Below are 22,602 nucleotides of genomic sequence, written 5' to 3'. Positions count from 1 at the left end.
TTGGTAGTCAGAGTTATGATAGCCTCAAAGAATGTGTTGGATGCTTTCCATATTTTCCAGTGCAGACAAGGGTTTGGGCAATATGATTACCTGTTCTTTTAGGTTTTACTAGAATTTAACAAAACCACCTGGGCCTGATGACGTGTTTAAAGGATAGATCTTTGACTATCTTTAAATTTCTTCTGTGGATATTGGTTTATTCTGATCTTACACCTCTTGACCTATTATTATTATCATTTCTATTTTCCCTCAAGGTACCCATCTTATCTACATTTTCCAGTTCATCTATATAAAGCTGTATGCATATGTGTTCTTTTCCAATTGTTTAGAAAACTTGTATCTGCCTCTAAAGTTATAGCCCACCCTGTTTCTTACGATACTTATTCATTTCTTCACATTCTTTTCTCTTGACCAAAATTACCATAAGTTTGTGCGTTTTTAAACTTTGCTTGCTTAACTATTCTCTAGCTTTTTGCAGTGTATTTGTTTCATTAGTCATTATTTTCAGGGTCAGTGGCTTTCCTTTGGTCAAGAGCTTCTAACTTTAATGTGTTTTGGATTCAATTAATATGATTTCTGCTTCTGAACTTGTTGGGATTTTCTTTGTGACTAAATACATAATCACTCTTGGATAATGTGCCATATACCTCTGAGAAGCATCTGTATTATCTGATTCTAAGGGCGGTTCTATATACACCGTATATCTCTTACATGGAGCTCATGACTTCTGTTACTCAAATCTTCCATATTCTTACTTGTATTTCGTCTCCTTGGTCTGTTAATTCCTGATAGGAGTACAGTAAGTCTTTTCTGCCCTGATGACGTCCAGTTCTTTTTGAATTTCTTTCAGTTTTTTGCTTCCTATGTTATGGAGCCATGTTGGGCACAAACGTTTGTCCCTGTCATAACTTCTTTGGCCTTATGTCTTTTCTTTACAAGAATATTTATATTTGTCTATTTGGAAGAATTTTGCTTTGGATTCTATGTTACAGGATAGTATTGCTCTACCTGCTTTTTTCTGTCAGTATTTTTCTAGCATTTTTTAATCTATTTATTTTGACCCTTCTCATGATTTCTTTTTTAACAAGACTCTCAGTTTGTTGGGGGTAACAATGTGCCGAGTTTCCAAACGACATTTCCCAGCCTCCCTTCTAGATAGGGACGACCAATGAAATGAGAGCGGAAGTCGTTGGGTAAGGGTTCTGGAAAGTTTCTTACAGTGATCTGAATTAGTGGGAACTTCCCCCTTGTGGTCCTCTTTTGCCCCTTTTTCTTTCCCCAACCTGCATATACATATTCGATGGCTGGAGCTTCAGCAACTCTCTTGTTACAGTACGGAAAATACTAAAAGAATCATAAAGACTTCTTTTGAGGCTCTTGAGGAACTAACCAAAGCCAGTCTACTTTCAAACATCTCAATACATGAGAAAAATAAACTCTGTGTTGAAACAACCACTGTGGCCTGTCTGTTATTCCATCATCACTGTTCCCGTGTTTTAATGCCTGTGGAGGTAACCAGTGTTATTAGTTTCTTGTGTACCCTTCTAGAGATAGTCTTTTTATTTTTGTTATTCTAAGTGTACTTTTTACTTTACGTTATGAACATTTTCAGACATACACATAAACAGCACATAGTATAACTTGGTACCGCCATGTACCCATCACCCAGCTTCAACCACTATCCATCAATATTCTATGCATCAACCCGCTTCAACAACTATCCATCAATATTCTATGCACACACACACACACACACACACACACAGAGACACACACATTCTTGTTTTATACAAATGCCAGCACATTATTCACATTCTCCATTGCCTTCTTTTTTATGTTTTTTTTTTCTTTGTGAGAGAGAAACAGACAGGACGTGAGCAGGGGGAGGGGCAGAGAGAGAGGGAGACACAGAATCCGAAGCAGGCTCCAGTCTCCGAGCTGTCAGCACAGAGCCCGACGCAGGGCTCGAACCCACGAACTGTGAGATTATGACCTGAGCTGAAGTCAGGCGTTTGACTGACTGAGCCACCCAGGTGCCCCACCGTTGCCTTCCTTTTTAAAATTAACATGTATGATGGAGATGGTTCCATATCAGTACATAGTTTCTTCATTCTCTTTAGTGTCTATCAACATTTCTTTATCATTTCCCATGTATCCGATTATATCTGTAGAACAAATTCCCAGATGTGGAGTTGCTGGGGCCAAAGGTGTATGTATTTGTCATTTTGATGGATGTCGCCAAAGTACCTGCATAGAAGTTGTGCCACAGCTCCAACCCCAATTAGCAGTGCAAGAGAATGCCTGCTCTCTTTGCCCACACCTTTGTCAATCATGTATACGTGCAAACGGCTCTACTTTTGCCAACCTGATAAATGAAAAAGGGATATCTCATTGTGGTCTTAATTTTGATTTCTCTTATTTAGAAGTCATTTGTATTTCTTTCCTGTGAGCTGCATTCACAGCTTTTGCCCATTTTTCTCTCGAGTTGTTGGCATTTTTCTTACTATTTTGTAGGAGCTATTTATATCTTAGAGAACTTAGCCTCCTTGTCTCTGATATGAGTTGCAAATAACTTTCCTGATTTATCGTTTTCTTTGGCCTTTGTAACAGCAATCTTTGTATTAAAGAAGCTTTTTTGTTTTTGTGCATTGAATGAACCGAGCTTTGCTCCTTTGGTCTTCTGAGGTCTGAATGGTACTTTATATTTTTTAATGTTTATTTATTCTGGGGAGGGGGCAGGGGGGAGGGGCAGAGACAGGGAGACGCAGAATCCGAAGCAGGCTCCAGGCTCTGAGCTGTCAGCACAGAGCCCGACGCAGGGCTCGCACCCACGAACCGTGAGATCATGACCTGAGCCCAAGTCGGCGCTTAACCGACTGAGGCACCCAGGTGCCCCTAAATTGTACTTTAAAAAGTCTTTCCTCCTCCCACATCATATTTTAAATCTCACATGGTTTCTCCTAGTATTTTTATCGTTTCACTTTTTTAATCTTTAAGTCTGATTTATCTGAAATTTAGTGTGCTGTATATCGCGAATAGGGATCCAACTGTATACTTCGTCAGGTGACCACCCACCTGTCCCAACGCCATTTACTGAGAATCCATCTCCCCCCCCCCCCAGGGAACTGAAATAACATTTTACCATATACTAAATTCCTGTCTGTATTTATGCGTATTTTAGAGTATCTATTTTTTTCTATTTTTCTGTCATTTGATTCCTACACCGGTACCACACTGTTTTCTAATTACTGTCCCTTTATTATGTTTTAATATCTGATTGGACCAGTGCTTCTCTCATAGTCTTCCTTTAAGAACATCTCTGGCTATCTTCACGCCTTTAGTTTTCTATATTAATGTTAGAAGCATCTTGAAAAGTTCCAAACAACTCTGTTGTCATAAAATGTTTTAGATCATATCTCATTTATAGCTTGATGTTGGGAGATTTTCCACCTTTATAAAGCTACAATTCTCTAAGAACAGAGTAGACTTTTGCATTAATTTAGGCCTTTTTATGTCTCTGAGGAACATTTTAATGTTTCTGTACGTAGATCCTGCATAGTTCTTAAATTTGTTTCTACATACTTTATTTTCCTTTTTGTTAAGCAGGGACTTTTCTTTTATTATGCCTTCTAACTTGTCCTTTGTCTCAATGATTTTGTCCTGGCCCACTTACTGTATTCCTCTCACAAGTCCTTGTAACATTTTTTAAGAGCAGATTCTCTTGGATTTTCCGGATATAGAAGACATATCATCTGCAAATAGCCATCATTTTAATTCTGCTTTTTCATGTTTTAACCTGTCAGATTGTGAGGTACAGCACAGACGCAGAGACAGGTGTAAATCCTATATGGTTTGCATGCATTTCCTGTACTTTACATAAAAGAACACACTCTTGTAACCATCCCCAGATCAAGAACTAGAGCCCCACTCTCCAGCCCCAGCGTGTCTCCCCACAATCGACTCCCTAACTTCTATGGTAACCCTTTCCTTCTTTTCATCAGAGTTTTGCCACGTAAACATCCATCCATCCATAAATAATATGGTTTACTTTTTGCCTGTTTTTAAACTTTACATAAATGCAATTCTAATACACGTATCCTTCTGTGTCTTGTTCCTTTCACTCAGTGGTATGTCCTTAAAATTTAAACATGCTGTAGTGTATAGGGAGTTTATTCCTTTGTGTTCTAATAGAGTATTCCATGGCATAACTTTACCATAGTGTTATTTATCTATTCTATCCCTGATGGATATCTGGGCTGTTTTCGGCACACAAATTCTGTGGCAAGCCATTGTATTAGTTTCCTGTGGCTGCCATAACAAAGCACCACAAACATGGTGGTTTACAAGAACAGAAATTCATTGTCTCGGTTCTGGAGGCCACAAGTCCAAGATCAAAGTGTCAGGAGGGCTGTGCTCCCCCTGAAAGATCTAGGGGAAAATCCCTCCTTGCCTCTTCCAGTTTCTGGTGGCCGTGGGAGTCAGTCCTGGGTGGTGAAGTCACATCACTTCCATCTCTGCCTGTCCGATCACATAGCCTTTTCCTCTTCTGTCTATCTCTAATTTCCCTTTGCCTTTCTCTTGTGAGGTATCCACTTGTCACTGGATTTAGGGCTTACCCACATATCCTAAGATAATCTCGTCTCAAGATCCTTAAATTAATCGCAACTGCAAAGACCCTTTTTCCAAATAAGATCACATTAACAGGGTCTGGGGGTTAGAATGCGCACATATCTTTTGGGAGGCCACTGTTGAACCCGTCGCAACCATTTACACTTGCTTCTTGGTGCCAGGGTACACAAGTTTCTCCAGAATTTGTACACTTGGTATTGAAATGCTGGCTCCTCGAAGAAGCACGCCTTCATTTTTTCTACAAAACGCCAGCCAGTTTCCCAACACACACTCCCATCAGCAGTATGTGAAAGCTTGCCTGTTCCATGGCCTTGCCAACTCTTAGAATCATCAGACTTTTTAGTTTCCACCAATCTGGTGGGTGTGTACTATCTCCCGGTAGCATTAAGCTCTGTAATGATAAATGAAGTTGAGCGCTTATATTTGTACACCATTTGGGTTTCTTCTACTGTAAAAAAAAAAAAAAAAAGTCTGTCCAAGCCTTTGATCCATTTGTTATATCGTGCTATTTGTATTGGTCTTGTTATTTTGTTCCTTCAATCTTCTCCTTATTAGAACGTTCTCAGTTACATGCATTTCCCTTCTCTTCTCCAAACCTTCCATCAGAATCTCTCCTATGGCCCACCTGAACCGAAACCTGGACGAAAGGGAATTCTGGGAAGTTTAGTTCAGTTGACACATTACAAAGCCATCCCAACCCCTTTATGTGACTCTCCTCAAATTACTTAGCTGGCGTGTGCCGTGTGCTTCCTGTCAGACCGCTTACTGATTCATGTGTGTAGTAATGTTTTAATCATTCCATAAACTATTTCCTAATTTCCGTCATGTTGTTGTCTTTGAACCATAGGTTATTTAAACATTTATTTCTTCCTTTCTAAACATGTGAGGGTTTTTCTCGTTATCTTTTTGTTACGAGTGTCAATTCTCTGCTGCCAAAGACCCCTGGGGAACCCGTCCGTAGGTGAACACGTTGGGCCAATTACTCTGCACTGAGGGAGAGCACACCATGCAGAACCGAGGGGTATCCCAGAAAGAGTGTATCAGACAGAACCTACTGTACCATCTGGGCTTTGTGTGATCTTGGGGAGAGTCCAAGGAGGCAAGGGTTTGCTCCAGATGCTGTCAGAAAGCAAAGGCAATTCTGTGATCGAAGCTCGCAATAAATCTCCTTTACCGGGAGGGCAGACTATAGCAAGGCTAAAGCTGTGAATGGGACACCAGCGGCAGGCAGCCATATTAGCCAAGCAGGAGGGAGGTGTTTGGTATTTGTGGGGTGCACATTGACCTTGGCTTTATCTGTGCTGAGAAAAATGTACGAAGTAGCCTTGCTTCATCTCTTTTCATCATGATCTCAGAGCAACCTTGTCTGAGGTTCGGTATTCTGTGAGACTGTTTGTGTCCAGTACGAGAACAACATCGCCTGGCTGTGAGCGCTCGGCCAGCGTGCAAATGTCAGAAGCTGCTGTTCTGTTCTTTTTCCCCCCTTGCTCATGGGTTTCCAGCTCAATTACACTGTGGTCAGAGGTCATGCTCTGAGTAATCGTGATCCTTTGAAACATCTGGGGACTTGCTTCAGGTCCCAGCACATGGTCAGTTTTGTGTAAAGTTTCCGTGTGTGCCCAAAAGAATGTGCAGTCTGCAGTTGGGTGCAATGTTCTGTACTTGCTCATTAGATTAAGCTACCGATGGTTCAAACTCACACCCTTACCGACATTTTGTGTGCTTCATCTGCCAATTACTCAGAGAGGTACGTAAAGGTCTCCCAATTCCACATATGAATTGGTATTGCTACAGAAAAAAAAAAATATATATATATATAGAGAGAGAGAGAGAACCCAAATATGATCAGCCCTCTGATTCCAACTAGTAATTTACAAGAAATATGAAGTTCAGAGGAACTCTGCGTGCACAGAGATGCATTCAGCAACATTCAGACCGTGGAAACTCTATAGTCCAAACAAAACGACTTTCTCAACAAATAAGTTGCAAGAAAAAGGTAGAGCCAGAAGGAGAACGTGCAGATTAAAAGACACTTAAAATCATCTCGTTCCACATACGGACCCCAATTGGTTCCTCATGCACACAAACAAAGGAGAAAGGGAAAAAATGTGACCACGTGCGGGATATAAAACCAATACACAGATTTCTGTATATTTCTATACGCTAACAAAGAAGAAGCAGAAAAAGAAATTAAGGAAACAATCCATTTGCAATTGTGCCAAACATAATAAAATACCTAGGAATAAACTTAAGCAGGGAGGTGAAAGACCTATACTCTGAAAACTGTAAAACACTGATGAAAGAAATTGGAGATGACACAAAGGGATGGAAGGATATTCTAGTCCATGGATTGGAAGAACAAATACTGTTAAAATGGCTGTATTACTCAAAGCAACCTACAGATTTAACGCAATTTCTATTCAAGTACCAGTAGCGTTTTTCAGAATAAAGAACTCAGATATAAGCCCCCGATTATATGGTCAATTCGTCTTTGACAAAGCAGGAAAGAATATCCAATGGACAAAAGACGGTCTTTTCAACAAATGGTGTTGGAAAAACTGGTCAGCTACAGCAAAAGAATGAAACTGGACCGCTTTCTATCACCAGCCACAAAAACAAACTCAGAATGGATTAAAGATCTAAATGTGAGACCTGAAACCATAAAGCTCCTAGGAGAGAGCAGCGCAGGCAGTAACTTCTCTGACAGCGGCCACAGCAACTTCTTTCTAGGTGTCTCCTGAGGCAAGGGACACAAAAGCAAAAATAAGCATTCACGTATTCGTTTATCTCTTGACTATTGGTTTGCACTCAGAAGTTCCCATTTTTCAATGGTTTGTAATCCGTTACTGTCCTTTATTATCCGAGGCTCAAACTGTCCCAGATTTAGCCAGTGTAAGCTCATTGAAGCTACTTCCAGTGTCCCCTTTACACACCACTATCATTTTTTGAGCCCTTCCGTACTTTCTGCCCCAGTTCTGAGATTAGCCACTTTTCTGAGGATCCCTGGTTTCTTCCAGTGAGGAGTAGTAATAGGGACCAAGATGGGATTGCTTGGGTGGGCCTTTTCAGCGGCAGGAGCGGAGAAATGTATGCCTGTACCTCAAAGTATACACACATACATTACTTACATTTACACATACATATGCACATATCCACACATACACGTCTATCCCTTCATTCCAAAGCCCTCCCCACAGGCGTTTTCTTGTTTTCAAGTTTTTCTTTCAATTCTAGTTGGTTAACATGTATGTCCACAGGCTTCTTTCTTGTCTTCCTCCATTTCATATTTGTATCTCCATTCTTCCCCCGTGAGAACCCTGGCTCCCAACATTTACTCACTTGCCCAATCCTACAATACATCAGAGATAGTTTCAAAACTGCTTCAAACTCCCCAGTGCCAAAAACAAACCCACTAAGAGCTTGGAATCTCTGGGCAGTCCCCCTTGCCTCTGCAACCTTACCCAAGACTGAGAGTAGATCATCAAATAAGCTTTAAAAAGAGTTTGGGGTGCCTGGGGGGCTCAGTCATTCAAGCGTCCGACTCTTGGTTTCGGCTCAGGTCATGATCTCACGGTTCGTGAGTTTGAGCCCTGCATTGGGCTTTTCGCTGTCAGCACAGAGCCCGCTATGGATCCTCTGTCTCACTCTCTCTCTCTCTCACTCTCTCTCTCTGCCCCTCTCCCCTCTCAAAAATAAATAAACATTAAGAAAAGAGTTTTCAAAAGTAGCTTTTACGAGTTGCTTGGTGTTTTCTTTCCCTTTCAATGTGATTATAGTTTGCACTCGATAGACAGTTAGGTTCATTTGCTTGCAGTTTTAAGCTTTTTCCCCTTCCCATTCCCATTGATTTTTCTGCCTGAATATGAAGAACATTCACATGCTCACAAAAGTCGAAACGAATCAAAAAGGCATACTCGGAGAAATACAACTCCCTCTTGTACTCCTGCTCCATTTTCCCCATCCCTTGTAGGTAACCAACTTCTTTGTTTTCTGGGTTATCCTTTCCGTGTTTCTTTTTGTAATGACTAGCAGATGTGTGTGTTTTTCCTTACTTCCCCGTCTGGCTGCCCTGCCTCCAGCTCCTTCCTCGCCTCCAGCCACTGCCTCGCCTCCAGTTCCTTCGTCACCTCCAGCCACTGCCTCGCCTCCAGTTCCTTCCTCACCTCCAGCTTCTGCCTCCCCTCCTTCCTCACCTCCAGCTGCTGCCCCGCCTCCAGACTCTGCCAGGCTTCCAGCTGCTGCCCCGCCTCCAGCTCCTTCCTCGCCTCCAGCCGCTGCCCCGCCTCCAGCTTTTGCCTTTCCTCCAGCTCATGCCCCGCCTCCAGACTCTGCCCCGCCTCCAGCCACTGCCTTGCCTCCAGTTCCTGCCTTGCCTCCAGTTCCTTCCTCACTTCCAGCTCCTTCTGCGCCTCCAGCTGCTGCCCTGCCTCCAGCCGCTGCCCCGCCTCCAGCTCCTGCCTAGCCTCTAGCTCCTGCCCCGCCTCCAGCCGCTGCCTCGCTTCCAGTTCCTTCCTCACCTCCAGCTCCTGCCTCACCTCCTTCCTCACCTCCAGCTCCTTCCTCGCCTCCAGCTGCTGCCCCGCCTCCAGCTCCTTCCTGGCCTCTAGCTCCTGCCCCGCCTCCCGCTGCTGCCCCGCCTCCAGCCGCTGCCCCGCCTCCAGCTCCTGCCCCGCCTCCAGTTCCTTCCTCACCTTCAGCTCCTGCCTCACTTCCTGCCTCGCCTCCAGCTTCTGCCTCGCTTCCTTCCTCACCTCCAGCTCCTGCCCCGCCTCCAGCCGCTGCCCCGCCTCCATCTCCCTCCTCGCCTCTAGTTCCTGCCCCGCCTCCTGCTGCTGCCCCGCCTCCAGACGCTGCCCGCCTCCAGCCCCTTCCTTGCCTCCAGAAGCTGCCTTGCCTCCAGCTCCTGCCCCATCCCCAGCTCCTGCCTCGCCTGCCAGGGCAACCCCTGCTTGCCTCCGGGTCTGTGCAAGGAAATTGAGTGTATCCTCTGACTCTGATTCCGGGGCCTGGGGCAGGAAGACCACAGTCCAGGGTCCTCCCATGCCTGGTATTTGTCGGGGGATCACACTTCGGTTTAAATACTGAGCCATCTCCACCAAGGCGACCTTGGATCTCAACTCCTTTTGAACACCTTGCCCAGCACTCGGTATCTTCCCAGGGGCTGGAGGGCAGCCTGCGCGGCCTCCTGGAATTCCTGGTCCTCACAGTCGTGGGGAATGCCCAGGATGAGCAGCGAGCGCTGAGCATCCACGCCCATCCACCTGCACCAGCCACGAAGCATAGCCAGTGCCATCGCGGATACCTGCGGGGGAGGGGCGCGATCGCACAGGGGCGCGCAGACTGTCGCAGGCTCTGCAGTGGAGGCCTGTGGGTGCAAAGGGGAGAGAGGGACACTGGTGCCAGACAGCCCACCGCACCGCCCCCCACACCGACCTGGATCTCCTCCCTGGCCAGTTCACGTCTTCCAGGCCACGACTCAGAACCCCCACCATGCAGCCCTTCACCTCTGCAAGGAGAAGGTCCCCTTTCGTCTTGTCCGACACCCCTGCTGGGGCCACTGCAGCCGGAGCCCCTCCCACCATCGTCTGCAACCCCGCAGCAGCCGGGAGCCCTCCCTTCCTGATCCCCACAGCCAGGAGCCCTCCCATCCTCTCTTTCTTAGGGCTGGACCCAGGGCACCCCTGCTCTGCCTGGGCAACCTAGACACCGGGTCCCGCCCTCTCCCACCAGCACCTGCCCCTCTGCAACTGGAGCCGCCCTCCGCAGTCAGGAGCTCTTCCCACCCCTCCCCTCCAGCGCCGACTGGGTTCCGCCTCCTGCCCCCACTGCCTGCCTTGGCAGAGATCCAGCCCTTACCCAAGGCGCTCGGTACTTCCAGGGTCCCGTTGGAGCAAAGCCCCTGGTCTCCAGCTCACTTTCTCTGACTCTGCAGGCGCTGCTGGGCAGGGACACGCCACCTGCGAGCTGTGGGGCGACTCTGGAGGCCACCTCAAAGCCCTGGAGCGACAGGATCAGAAGAATGCACCTCAGCTGCACTGCCCAGGACTGCACAGTCCAGCAGGTCTCCCAAGTCCTCGGTACTAAGGCCACGTGGGCTTCCCGGTGTTCCCAGAATCCCCAGGTGGATGAGGGAACAAGATCTCGGTATCTCAGTGCAGGGCAAATGCCAGGATCAGGAGAGCAGGAGAAGAGGCATCCGTGTTGCCGTGACAACGGGACCTGCTTGGTTAGGGCTTGATGTGACAAGCCTTGGAGCCTCCAGAAGCAACAGGCACACCCTTTGGCCCTCCAGCTACAAAATGGTTTAATAGGGGTGTGGGAAGGTAAGGTTGGGTGAAGCTAGTAGAGAGAAAATTCAATGGTTGTGAATGGGGCCTGGAAAATGGGAGTGGGTGGTTAGCTGGGTGCCAATGTCCCTAGTGCCACTTTGCATTCACAGGTTAACCCCATCATGCCAGAAACATCAATAACAGACACAGGCTGGCTGTTCCTAACTCAAAGGCCTAATTACAGCTTCTTATGCTGCAAAACCAGCTCTCACCTCTTAGGCAGGCCCTGAATTGGAGATTGTGGGGTTTGGAATCAGGCAAAGCTGGATTCACCTAGTGGCTGTGTGGCCTTGCACAAATTACTGAGAATTTCTTTCCATCATCTGTAAATTGGACAATAAGAACACTCTTCAGGGGCACCTCGGTGGCTCTGTCAGTTAAGCGTCTGACTCTTGGTTTCAGCTGAGGTCATGATCTCACGGTTTCATGAATTCAATCCCTGCATCATGCCACAGCACAGAGCCTGCTTGGGATTTTCTCTCTCCCTCTTTCTCTTCCCCTCCCCAACTCACACTGACTCTGTCTGTCTTAAATAAACAAACTTTAAAAACTAAAGAACACTCTTCTTCCAGCATATTCATGGAGCTTTACCTCAGACTGGACACATGGTAATCTTCCAGTAGTGGACACAATGATGTAGGAATAGAAGGATGTGGTGAGGCAAGCATTGGTGTGGGTATTGAAGGCTGGTTGTTACAGCCACCTCAGTGGTCCCAAGTCTGAGCCCTGAGGAAAAAGGGGATGTGAAGGGAAACACTGGAACTGTTTTCCTGAGGAACACAAGGATCGACTGAGATGACAGAGTGTAACTCTCTGCTTTTATAGACTTAACTCCAACTCTCTCCCCCACCCCTAATTCTGGTAGAGACATTAATTTGCCATATTACTTATATCACTATATATTTAAAAAACCTACTGGGAGAATCCATAGATTGGGAGAACTAGCTATGCATTTGGGGCTTGTTCAGATTTCAATCTGTCTATCCAGGTCACACAGTCATTGCCAGATCCTCATCCTAGCAGTTTTTTAAGCCCATGACTGACCCAATTCTCTCACTTCCAAGCCAATTCTTGCCAGAGAGGACAATGGCCACTGGTATGTGCTTGCCTCTCTTTGGAATTTAGTTACTTTAGACTTCATTACACCCAGAACTCTAAATGTCCTTTAAAAATATGTGACTTTCTTTGACCATCTGATTTCTTGTAGTTGTTACAGTGGGATCAATGTTCTGTCATGATGTACAGTCTAACCAGAAGACAGAACGAGCTTATTCCAGATCCATGAAGAAGGTACTTCTTTCTCTGGAGACATTTTAAATAATTTCTCTTTTAATACTAGAACTGCTTAAGGTAGTTGGGGTATCCAGTGTGTGTGACTTTTTGACACGAGACGGAAGGGGACCCTGATGGATTTATAATTTCCCAAAAGTCCATTTCTGTTGAATTATGGATATTAGTAATAGGGGCTTCCTTTTGTTCCCTGGCTATGCTAGTCGCAAGTATACATAATTCTGCACCAGATTTATCAATGGAAAAGATATCCACTGGCTATTTTTCTGAGACTCTTATTAGCCTATCACCTAGATAAGTGTCAAAGTCTTCATTTTTCCACCCCACACTTCTTATTCACAGTCTTCTCAATTTTTACATTTTTTAATGTTTATTATTTTTGAGAGAGAGAGAGACTGAGCACAAGTGGGGGAGGGGCAGGGAGAGAGTAAGACACAGAATCTGAAGCAGGCTCCAGGTTCTGAGCTGTCAGCACAGAGCCTGATGTGGGGCTCGAACTCATGGACCAAGAGATCATGACCTGAGCTGAGGTTAGACTCTAAACCAACTGAGCCACCCAGGTGCCCCAACAGTTTTCTCAAATTTTTATGTAGAATGCTAGAACAATGGGACATTGTAAAGCCAGACTTGAGAACCTAATGCTGGTTCACTAGACAAGGTGAAATTGAGTGTTTAACAAATGACTATTCTCTTCTAAGGCAAAAAGGAATTTTGTATCCATATTTATTATACGAATTGTTCACAACATTTCTATCAGTCTCTCCTGGATGTATCACATGATGATAGACCAGCATCACTGTGAGATATTTATGTTCACAAAAACATTTTGTGTTTTATCCTAGGATCATTTGGGGGAATGTTCTGTAGTGCCATCACAGCTTACATGGGATGTTTTGAGATGGCATGTGGGAAAAAGTAATAAAAACAATTGATAGAAATAGGAAACACAGTGGATAGCGATATAATAACAAAAATAAGTAGATGTAGTAACTCAGTATAGTCACATGGATTCTCACAGTTTACCCATGGCAAATAGTAAATATAAGTTTCCTAGAGCTAGAAATTCACCACAGCAGTCCTCAAAAGGAAATGCCCCATGGCTGTCTCTTGGGGGTTGTACAAAAAGGCAGATCATTTGGCTGCTAATGTTGCCCCTGTTGAGACTAGTGGCAAAAGTGCAGCTCTTCCTGGGCTAAGGCAAAGATGTTCCTCCAGACTCCAGACTGCCCGAAGAATATCTGCCTTTGTCCTTCACTGGCTGCTGCCATCAGCACATACAGTATCCTTAGAGGATGTGTGTTCTTTGATGCACAAAAGTTTTAAACTTTGATTAAGTGCAGTTTATCTATTTTTCCCTTGGTTGCTTGTGCTTTTGGTGTCATTTCTAAGGAAACATTGCCTAATCAAAGGCCACAAGGTTTATACCTATTTTTCTTTCTGTTTTATAATTTTAGCTCTTACATTTAGGTGTTTGGTGCATTTTGAGTTAATTTTTGTATAAGAGGTGAGATAGGTGTCCAAATTCATTATTTTACATGAGGCTATCCAGTCATCTCAGTACGATTTGTGGAAAAGACTATTATTTTCTAATGGAAGGTCTTGGCACCCTTGTGAGAATCAATTGACCACAGACATATAAGTTTATTTATTGACTCTAAATTCTATTCCATTTATATGTCTACCCTTATGCCAGTACTACACAGTCTTGATGACTCTAAATTTGTATTAAGTTTAGAAGTCAGGAAGTGTTGAGTCTTCTTTGTTCATATTTTTAAAGATTATTTGAGCTATTTGAGGTCCCTTGAAGTTCTATACAAACTTGAAGATTAGTGTCTCCATTTCTGAAAAAAAAAGCCAGTGGGATTTTTATAGGGAATACATTTAATCTTTGGATCAATTTGGATAATATTATCAACAATATTAAGTCTTCTAATCTATGAGCACAGGATGTATTTCTATTTATGTAGATCTTTAACTCCTTTCAACTATGTTTTATAGTTTTCAGGGTTCAGGTCTTTCACTTCTTTGATTAAATTTATTGCTGAGTATTTTATTCTTTTTGATGCTACTATAAATAAAAGTGTTTCCTTCAGTTCATTTCATATTGTTTATTGCTAGTGTATAAAAATATAACTGATTTTTATATATTGATGTAGCCTACAACTTTGCTGAATTTATTTATGAGCTCTATTAGTTTTTTTTGTATTCCTTATATAAGATTATGTCATAAACATGTAGAGATAGTTTTATTTCTTCATTTCCAATCTGGATATATTTTATTTCATTTTGTGTCTAATTTCACTGGTTAGAACCATCAGAGCAATGTTGACTGGAAGTTATGAGAGCAAATATCCTTGCCTTGTTCCAGGATATTGGAGAAAAAGCCTTCAGTTTTTCACCATTGAGTATGAAGTAAGCTGTGGGTTTTTTCCTAGATGTTCCATATTGGATTGAGGAAGTTCTCTTCAATTTCTAGTTTGTGTGTGTATGTGTGTTTTACTGTTTTTATCATGACATGGTTTTGGACTTTTTCAAATGATTTTCATGTATCTATTAAGGTGATTATATAGGCTTTTCCTTTTATTCTATTAATATGGCGCATTACATTAATTGATTTTTGTATGTTGAACCAACCTTGCATTCTTGAAATAAATCCCAGTTGGTCATGTATTATCTTTTTGTATTCTGCTAGATTCAGTTTGCTAGTATTTTGTTGGGGATATTTTCATATATATATTCATTAGGGAAATTGGCCTGTAGCTTTTCTTTCTTTCTTTCTTTCTTTCTTCTTTCTTTTTCTTCTGATGTCTGTGTCTGGTTTTGGTATCAGGATAATGGTGACTTCATAAAATGAGTTAGGAAGTGTTCTTTCCTATTTTTGTGGAAGGATTTGAAAAGGTTGTCATTTTAATTATTCTTTAATTGTTAGAATTCATCAGTCAGGCCATCTGGTTCTGGGCTTTATTTTTGTGGGAAGTTTTTTGATTACTAACTCAATCTCCAGTTATAATTCTGTTCATATTTTTAATACCTTATTGAATCAGTTTTGGCAGTTTGTGTCTTTCTAGGAATTTTTCAATTTCATCTAGCTTATCTAATTTGTTGGCATATAATTTTTCACCAGTATTCCCTATGATCCTTTTTATTTTTGCAGGGTTGCTAGTAATGTTTCTTCCATTCCTGATACTAGTATTTTGAGACTTCTCTATTTTTTTCTTGGCCAGTCTCACTAAAGGTTGTCAATATTGTTGATCTTTTCAAAGAAACAGCTTTTGGTTTTGCTCATTTTCTTTGTTGTTTTCCTATTCCTTATTTTATTTATTTCTCTCTATTTTTTTTTTATTTCCTTCTTTCCAGTATATTTGGGTTTAGTTTGCTCTTCCTTTTATAGTTTCTTAAGGTGGAAGTTTAGGTTATTATTTGAAATCCTTTTCTTTTTTAATATATGTGTTTACTGCTATAATTTCCCTCTGATCACTTGTTTGCTGCATCACATAGATTTCAATATATTGTACTTTCATTTTTATTTACTTTGCTGTATTTTGTAATTTCTCTGTGATTTCTTCTTTGAGTTGTGATGTAGGAATGTGTTGTTTAATTTCCACATATTTGTGAATTTTCCACTTGTACTTCTGGTATCAATTTCTAATTTCATTCCATTGTGGTTGAAGAGCATACTTGGTGTGATTACATCATTTTTTCAAGTATAATTAACATACAGGGTTATATTAGTTTCAGGTGTACAATATAATGATTCCACAATTCTATACATTACTCAGTGCTCAACATGATAAATATACTCTTAATCTCCTTCACCTATTTCACCCATCCCCCCCCACCTCCCCTCTGGTTACAATCAGTTTGTTCTCTATAGTTAAGAGTCTGATTCTTGGTTTCTCTCTTTCTCTTTTTTCCTTTGTTTGTTTTTTTTTTTGTTTGTTTGTTTCTTAAATTCCACATATGAGTGAAATCATAAGGTATTTGTCTTTCTCTGACTGACTTATTTCATGTAGCATTATACTCTCTATATCCATACATGTTGTTGCAAATGGAAAGGTTTAATTATTTCTATGACTAATATTTCATTGTATGTGTGTGTATTATATCTTCTTTACCCATTCATCTATGGGTGGACACTTGGGTTGCTTTCATATCATGGCTGTTGTAAATAATGCTATAGTAAACATAGGGGTACATACATCTTTTCAAATTAGTGTTTTAATTTAATTTGGATAAATACCCAATAGTGGAATTACTGCATAATACAGTAATTCTGTTTTCTTTCTTTCTTCTTTCTTTCTTTCTTTCTTTCTTTCTTTCTTTCTTTCGAGTCTATATACTATTTTCCACAATGGCTGCACCAGTTTGCATTCTACCAACAGTACATGAGGGTTCCTTTTTCTTCACATCCTCACCAACATTTGTTATTTCTTGTGTTTGTGATTTTAGCCATTCTGACAGGTGTGAGGTGGTATCTTGTTGTTTTGATTTGTATTTGCCTGATGATTAGTGATGCTGAACACCTTTTCATGTGTCTGTTGCCCATCTGTATATCTTCTTTGGAGAAATGTCTATTCATGTCTTCTGCCTTTTTTAATCAGATTATTTTGAGGGGGTGTTGAATTCTATAAGTTCTTTATATATTTTGGATATTAACCAACTTATCAGATATATAACATGCAAATATCTTCTCTCATTCATTAGGTTGCCCTTTTGTTTTGTTGATCGTTTCCTTCACTGTGCAAAAGCTTTTTGTTTTGGTGTAGTCCCAATAATTTAATTTTGCTTTTGTTTGCCTTGTCTTAGGAGACATATCTCGAAAAAATGTTGCTAGGGCTTATGTCAAAGAGATGACTGCCTATGTTTTCTTATAGGATTTTATGGTTTAAGGTCTCACATTTAGGTCTTTAGTCCATTTTGGGTTTATTTTTGTATATTGTGTAAGAATATGGTTCAGTTTCTTTCTTTTGCGTGTAGCTATCCAGTTTTCCTAACACCATTTGTTGAAGAGATTATCTTTTTCTCCATTGTATATTTTTGCCTTCTTTGTCATAGATTAATTGACTATAAAAGTGCGGATTTATTTCTGGACTCTCTGTTCTGTTCCATCGATCTATGTGTCTATTTTTGTGCTAATACCATACTGCCTTGATTACTATGGCTTTGTAGTATATCTTGAGTACTGGGATTGTAATATCTCCAGTTTTGTTCTTCTTTTTAAAGATTGCTTTTGCTGTTCAGGGTCTTTTATGGTTCCATACAAATTTTAGTATTATTTGTTGAAGTTCTATGGAAAATACTGTTGCTATTTTGATGGGGATTGCATTGCATGTATAGATTGCTTTGGGTAGTGTAGACATTTTAACAGTATTTGTTCTTCCAATCTGTTGGCATGAAATGTCTTTCCATTTCTTTGTGTTGTCTTCAATTTCTTTGATCAGTGTTTTATAGTTTTCAGAGTACAGGTCTTTCACCTCTTTGGTTAGGTTTATTCCTGGGTATCTTATTATTTTGAGTGCAATTGTAAATGGGATTGTTTTCTTAATTTCTCTTTCTGCTACTTCATTATCAGTGTATAAAGATGAAACAGATTTCTGTATGTTAATTTTTTATCCTGTGACTTTAGTGAATTCATTTTTCAGTTCTAGTAGTTTTTTGGTGATGTCTTTAAAGTTTTCTATATATCATATCATATCATCTGTAAATAGTGAAAGTTTTACTTCTTCCTTACCAATTTGGATTCATTTTATTTTTTTCTCATCTGATTGCTGTGTCTGGAACTTCCTGTGCTATGTTCAATGAAAGTAGCAAGAGTGGACATCCTCATCCTATTCCTGATCTTAGAAGAAAAATTCTCAGTTTTTCACCCTCAGTTACGGGTTTTTCATATATGACCATTATTATGTTCAGGTATGTTCCCCCTAAGCCTACTTTGTTGAGAGATTTTTTAAATCATGAATGGATGTTGTACTTTGTCAAATGCTTTTTCTGCATCTTGAAGTGATTATATGAGCTTTATCCCTTCTCTTGCTAATGTAATGTATCATGTTGATTGCTTTGCAAATATAGAACCACCTTGCATTATTGGAATAAATCTCATTTGTTGTGACTTTTAAAGTGTATTGTTGAATTTGGTTTGCTCATATTTTGTTAAGAATTTTTGTGTCTATGTCCATCAGAGATATTGGCCTGTAGTTTTCTTTTTTGTAGTGCCTTTATCTAGTTTTGGTATCAGGGTAATGCTGGCCTTGTAGAATGAATTTGAAATATTTTCTTCCTCTTCCATTTTTTGAAATAGTTTGAGGAAAATAGGCATTACGTTTTCTTGAAATGTTTGGTATAATTCACCTGTGAATCCATCTGGTTCTGGACCTTTGTTTGTTGGGAGTTTTTTGATTACTGAGTCAATTTAACTACTAGCAACTAGTCTGTTAAAATTTTCTACTTCTTCTTGATTCAGCTTTGGAAGGTTGAATGTTTGTAGCAATTTATCTACTTTTTCCTAGGTTGTCCAATTTGTTGGTATATACTTTTTCACAATATTCTCTTATAATCCTTTATATTTCTGCAATGTTGGTTGTTATTTCACCTCCTTCATTTCGGATTTTATTTATTTGAATCCTCCCTCTTTGTAAAAAAAAAAAAAAGATTAGTTTAGCTAAAGGTTTATCAATTTTATTCATCTTTTCAAATAACCAGATCCTGCCTTCATTGATCTGTTCTGTTTTTTTTTTTTTTTTTAGTCTCTATTTCATTTATACATGTTCTGATCTTTATGATTTCCTTCCTTCTACTAGCTTTGTGCTTTATTTGTTCTTTTTCTAGCCCCTTTAGGTGTAAGGTTAGTGGTTTATTTGAGATTTTTCTTGCTTCTTGAAGTAGGCCTGTATTGTGGTAATCTTCCCTCTTAGAACAGCTTTTTGTGTATCCCAAAGATTTTGGACTATTGTTTTTATTTTCATTTTTCACCATGTATTTTTTAATGTCCTGTTTGATTTCTTGGTTGAACCATTTACTGTTAAGTAGAATGATATTTAGCTTCCATTTATTTGTGGTCTTTCTAGAATTTTTCTTATGATTGATTTTAGTTTAATACTGTTGTGGTTGGAAAAGATACATGAAATGACTTCAATCTTTTTGAATTTGTTGAGACTTGTTTTGTGGCCTAACATGATCTATTCTGTAGAATGTTTCATGTGCACATGAAAATAACATGTATTCCACTGTTTTTGGATGGAATGTTCTGAATATATCTGTTAGATCCATCTGGTCCAATGTGTCATTCAAAACCACTGTTTCCTTGTTGGTTTTCTGCCTGGATGATTTATCCTTTGATGTAAGTGGGGTGTTAAAGTCCCCTACTTCTGTTGTATTACTATCACTTTCTTCCTTTATGTCTGTTAATAGTTGCTGTGTGTATTTGGGTGCTTTCATGTTGGGTGCATACATATTTACAATTGTTATATCTTCTTGTTGGATTGTTCCCTTGATCATTAAGTAGTGTCCTTCTCTGTCTCTTGTTACAGTCTTTATTTTAAACTCTATTTTGTCCAACATAGATATTGCTACCCCAGCTTTCTTTTCGCTTCCATCTCATGAATAAAATTTTGGTTCAGCTTCTCTCCTTTCTCCAGTTCCCTGAACTTTGGCCTTCCCCCAGCCTAAGCGCCTACTGAGAATAGACTGGCCTCAGGGGAAAATATTCTCTGGTATACTATGTGATCATACCACCTTTCCAGCCCACTTTTCCACATTTGATTCTTTCTAGCCTTGCTTACTCTTCTTATACAGAAAAACACTTTTTGCATAACTCTTCAGATGTTTGAAGAGTTTATGGTCACAGCACAGCATTCTCCCTATTGCAATAGCCCCTTTTCCCTCTTGTAATAATTCTTCTGAATAAAAGTCTCTTCTTACTAAATCTGTATTTGTTTGTTTTATTTGAAAATACTTAACATACAATAAAACACAGCTGTTTTAGTTGTACAGGCCCATGAGTTTTGATAAATGTATGCATTTAAATAATCACCATTGCAATCAAGATTCAGAATGTTTCCATCACTCCATCAAAGAGTGCATACTGTATGATTCCACTTATATAAGACTCTTAAGAAAGCAAACTAATCCATAGTGACAGAAAATAGATTGCTGACTTCAGGGTGGAAGGATTACAAAAAGGCACAAGGAAAGTAGATGCATATGTTCACTATTTTAATGGGTGATGGGTCCACAGATGTATATATGTCTGAAACTAAACACGTACGGTTTAAATATGTGCCATTTCTTATTGTTAAATATATATTAACAAAGCTGTTAAAGGGGCACCTGGTGGCTCAGTTGGTTAAGTGTCTGACTTCAGCTCAGGTCATGATCTTCCGGTTTGTGAGTTCGAGCTCTGCGTCGGACTCTGTGCTGACAGCTCAGAGCCTGGAGCCTGTTTCAGATTCTGTGTCTCCCTCTCTCTGCCCCTCCCCTCCTCATGCTCTATCTCTATCAAAAGTGAACATTTAAAATTTTTTTAAAAGTAAAGCTGTTAAAAATATGAATGTACAAAAACATTTACAAATTAAAATGCCCTGTAGTTATCTCTCACAGCCAGAGAAAACTTCACAGAGAGACACACATATTTCCAACCAGAAAGTAGGTGCAGAAGGCACCCAGAGGAAGAAATTGTGCTGATCACATTATGTAGAATGCAGCAGACAAAAGTAGTTCCTGAGCAGTGGGAGGGAGGGGGGGACTGGGGTCACAGGCAGCATTCATAGGCAGGGCCCAGTGTTCATATGACATTCAGAGAGAAAGGAATCCTTCAGATAAAGTTAGATAACAGGCCTGGCATACAAATTGCTCCCTAGGAGACAGCACTGTGCAGAAAGTGTTCAATAACAGTGTACAGTGAAGAGGGTCTGAAGCATGGGTCTTTCGCAGAGCAGATGGTGTGATAGAAAACATTCACAGGCACAGTGCATGTTGCAGAGGCCATTCATAGAAGGCTGGGTGGAAACAGTGTTAACAAGGAAGCCCATCAGGAAAGCAGTGCCAGTCTTTCTCAAGCAGGAAGAGTTGAGAACAGGGACTCCGTGGTTTACACCATCAACAGAAGGCTAGAGCAACAAAGATCAGGGAGGCTGCCACTAGAACATAAGGAAAAAACCCCAATGATTCCAGCTTCCAAAAGGACTGTCATGATCCTCAGGTTCTCCAGAGGCCACTGAAAAAACACGTGTACCTTATTTTTGACAACCCATAGTGTTCAGTGTTGCTGCCAGAGAATAAGGGCTTCTTTTATGCCTTCCAAATCCTGTATAATTACCTCTTAGAATACTCAAGTACCTGCAGAACTGATCCCAGAAACACTTTGACGATTGATTCCGGGACCTGTAGTTTCGAGTATTCTCCCTTATATAGGGGAGAGAATGCACAAAGAGGCAAGCATGCTGCCTAGTTGCTAACAGGCAATCCAGCATGGGCCACCTCTTTGACCACTCATCACCCATAATACTCTTCTATCCATATTTTTCTCCCAAATTCAATAGCAATACTATGTTTCTGCTTAGCATAATGCAAGCATTCTTCATATAGGGGAATGTGCCTTCATCTTCTCCAAGAAGCAGTGTCAAAAATCCCATTAGACACATCCTCATTCTCTGGGGGATGTCTGTTCCTTTTCTAGTTCTGTCACAATTACACTTTGATATGCTGTAATCCACAGACTATAAGATTAAGCACCACCCACACAATTTAAATTGAGGTTAATAAATGAGAGAAGGAAAATTGGGCTAATAGATTCAAATATATAACAACAAAGCAAGACAACATATGCATAGTTTCTATAGCTCTTATTTCTGAAGCTGGTCATGAGGTCATAGTATTTATAATTTCCTTCTTCCACCAGTATTTCAAGTTCTCTATGACCTCATTCAGGTGGCTGGGTTGTTTACCTGGTGGGAAGATACAAATCTTCATTTCTGACTAAGGGCTCAAGTATGAGCCCTTAGTGGTCCTGCCTGCATGGGTCACTATAGTTTTCCATTAACTTGTATTATTGGACATGGGAACACTAAGAAACACTCTCAGAGGATCAATCTCCTAGGTTGCAAACGTCCTTCCTGCCCCCACTATGTAACAGCAACCGTGTTTCCCCTTGATAATCAGAAGCAATCAACCAGCCACTAACCCTCTTCTTTGTTGTTTCAGTGGCATGAGGGACCCCCACATGGCCATGTGGCAGTCTCAACTTTCAGTTCAATGGAACCATTGTTGGTTCCCCTGGTGAAAGCTTTCCTCCCTTGGGGCCTCCGCAGGGAGAAGATATTGTACAAAGAAGCATCACAAGAGGAATGTGTTCTTTGGA

The 22,602-nt window shown here is 40.9% G+C and overlaps 1 pseudogene; it reads right to left on the bottom strand.

Moving 5' to 3' along the window:
* Positions 1–8,722: 8,722 nt before the first annotated feature.
* On the bottom strand, positions 8,723–11,382 carry LOC123594266 (annotated as a pseudogene).
* Positions 11,383–22,602: the final 11,220 nt, after the last annotated feature.

This window comes from Leopardus geoffroyi, chromosome X, assembly GCF_018350155.1.
Source record: "Leopardus geoffroyi isolate Oge1 chromosome X, O.geoffroyi_Oge1_pat1.0, whole genome shotgun sequence".
Taxonomy (NCBI): domain Eukaryota; kingdom Metazoa; phylum Chordata; class Mammalia; order Carnivora; family Felidae; genus Leopardus; species Leopardus geoffroyi.
Note: the sequence above shows the minus strand (reverse complement) of the source record. Positions and strands in the feature narration are given on the sequence as shown.